The 3087-nt window shown below is 45.4% G+C and overlaps 1 protein-coding gene across 2 annotated transcripts in view; it reads left to right on the top strand.

The window, feature by feature from the left end:
- The window catches only part of FGF12 (fibroblast growth factor 12), a 599118-nt gene that overhangs the window by 330453 nt on the left and 265578 nt on the right, over nucleotides 1-3087 (top strand). The gene's annotated exons all lie outside the window — the stretch shown is intronic.

Below are 3087 nucleotides of genomic sequence, written 5' to 3' on the forward strand. Positions count from 1 at the left end.
CTGGTTGTTAATTTAACCTAAATCATCAGTAGGTTGGCTTAATTTCATTCCTGATCCCAAAATGCAAAGATATTGGAAATGTACAAGTAACTTTGAATTAAAACTTCTTCTGCTCATAATGTCTTCAGAAGAGGAAGAAGAAATTCTTAAGTTGTTCAAAGAAAGATAGTGTAAAAATAAAAGTATTGATATCCCTGAGATATAACCCTTTAAAATACCTGGTTGTTAATTTAACCTAAATCATCAGTAGGTTGGCTTAATTTCATTCCTGATCCCAAAATGCAAAGATATTGGAAATGTACAAGTAACTTTGGAGGAAGACTTATGAGATTTCGTGGCCCAGGTAGGAAACCTACGGATTTCTATATACAAAATAAACTGATTTAAGCATTGCTTCTGAGCTCAGTATCCATATATTTAGGTCCTAGCTAACTTCTTAAATTTCTTTATACTCACCTCTTCTCACTGGGGAAATGGAGTAAACGATGCTGATGATGACTTCAAAAGCCAAAAAGCACTATGACAATAGCTGCAGGAGTGTGAGGAAAAAAGGAGTCTTTGTTGTCTGATTGAATCCAAAACACTACATTCTTTTAATAGAGATCTAAACACAGAAATAATGTTGCTCTCAGAAAGCTGACATGGATTGTTTTTGTTCTGTTCTTTAAATGCCTAACTTGATGTTGTCATGTTAAGACAGAGAGGAGAACTTCAAACAGCATCGGTTACCTTTTTCATCTTTCCTCCTAACTTCCTTTTCTCCTGTGCTTCTGTATTGCTTACCTTCTGCATCAGCACACCCTCATATCTCATCAACCTACAGAAAAAAATCAGCAACACAAAGACTCAAGAATACACATCCTCTTTCCAGGTCTTTTGTAGGGGGTGTGGGGTGGTGGTGCACAGGACTGCAGTTCTGGAGAAATGTGCCGTGTTTTACTTCTGTCTTCTAGTATTATTTAGTTTGCAAACATACATTAAACTCTGAAACTTTAACACCTGGAGAAATTGTTAAGAATTTAGATTCTCAGGCTCTACCCATGCAGACTTCCACTTCGTGTTTTGAGAGACCATCGGGAATCGGCATGTTAATAAGCGTTTCAGGTGAATCTCATGCATTTTCTTTGAAAAAAAAAAAGCCATCATTTTATTCATTCATTTGGCATTTTCCAGTTTTCAGAACGCTTACATATGCATATTCAGTTCTGCGAGGTAGATGAGAATGATTATCCCCATTTTGAGGATATAAAAGAGACTCCAAATTTAGCGATAATTTCCTCAAGGCCTCTTGCCTATTTCTCTGGCTACTCCCCTTAGCTGACCTTTGTCTGTTTGGGTGTTTAATTGCAAGGCAGGGAGCCCCCAAGCCCACTGTACTATCCATGTCTGCCTTGCTCAAGAATGAGAGAAGTCTTCTGTTAGCCGAGGAAGGAAAATAATTTTATTTGTGGAATGTGAACATTTTCCTAATTGATAGAATTACCGGTTGATGTTCAGTAATGCCCCTCACCCCATCCAGATGCACATATGGAAATGCATTCAGCCTTGCTTTGGGACGTAAGGTATGTGTGTGTGTGTCTTTTTCACGTATCTGGTTCTGTATTGCTAGAATTCCAAGGATGTATCCACTGTCTTCATTCAGCCACACTGAACTGCTGCAGGGGATGTGTGCTCCCCAAATGACAGCTGGGATTCTCCCTTTCCTCAGGATGTCTTGCCTATTTAATCCTCCTCCCAGCTGTTTGTCCCATGAGCCCCTATCTGCCAGCCCCTGCTTTGCCCAGCTGGCAGCCTGGAAGGTCCAGGCCCCTGGGCATTGTAGTGTGTTAGACTCCTGCTTGATCTGAACAACGTCACAGATCTCAATCCTTTTCATCTCCCACGTGAATCTTGGCTAGGCCCATAGGTTTGTACTCATATCTAGGGAGCTCCTGGGGTCCTTCTGAGTCCCACATCCATTTTCAGTAGCTTCCAGGGCCTGCATTTTCCTTGCCTTCTATTAGAATGTTTCCAACATACACCTGTCTGTGCTTGGAAATCGTACATTTAATCCTTTTGCACTACCCTAGATGCTTAGTGAGGTGTCTGAAGGAGAGAGATTAGGGATCTATGAAGAGAAGTTGTAAGTAGAAACCAATAGCCGCTCCCAGACTTTATCATGAATGGAAGGTGATTAATGCTTCATGCTGCATTTTAACTTGGAGAACTCCTCTGCCCAGTGTCTCCAACATCAGACATCGTCACACTCACGTCTGGGGACCTGATTGCACTCCACAGCTTGTGGTTGACTGTCCTTGTCCACATCACTCCCTCACCGCACTCGGAGTGATCCTCTGTGCAGGTTGCTTATTTGGGCTCTCTTTTTAGGGGCTGTGCCTGCTTTGCAGCTTTCCAGACAGAACCAAGAAATCTGGGTTCCAAGAAGGAGGGAAACACTTTTTCCTGTTCCAAAATGAGCCATAGGTGGGGCCCATGATAAGGTCCAAGAGGTCATTGTTACTTTCTCCAGTGTTCACTTTCTTCTTAACTAAACAGAAAATTCTACGTGCTCAAGCTTATTGGAGACAGCGTGGACTGCATTTTCTCAGCTCCCCCATCTCTCACCCCTTCTTTGCGCACCTAGGGTCCTTTAACCCCCACTGTGGTTGTGTTTCTCTTGTGGGAGGGACCGGACAGAGGGGGCCCGAGCTGCAGTTCCCTTGCTCTGCCTCTGAGAATTTCTCATCCAAACCTCAATCACGTAGGATTGCGTAGAGAGGAGAAAAGGGGAGAGACAGAAAACACAGAGAGGAGGGAGAGGGGTGGCAGGAGGGAGGGAGGAAAGAAGGGAGTCTGGGAGCCGAGGGCGCGAGGAAAGGGAACCTGACTAGAGCGCGCTGTGCTTCCCAGCGCTCCAGGAGCCCGGCCGCCAGCTCGGCCCCACCTGGGCGCTCTTTCGCTCTTCCGTGGGTCGGCGGGCCGTGCGGGAGGAACTCTGGCTGCCGCCAGCTCTGCGTCCCACCCGCCATCTCGGTGGCTCTTGCCCCTGCCCGGAGTTTCCTGCGGAGCTAACACTCCAGCTGAGCCAGCCGGTGGGGCGGCGGCGGC

This window comes from Colobus angolensis, unplaced genomic scaffold, assembly GCF_000951035.1.
Source record: "Colobus angolensis palliatus isolate OR3802 unplaced genomic scaffold, Cang.pa_1.0 Scaffold54, whole genome shotgun sequence".
Lineage (NCBI taxonomy): Eukaryota > Metazoa > Chordata > Mammalia > Primates > Cercopithecidae > Colobus > Colobus angolensis.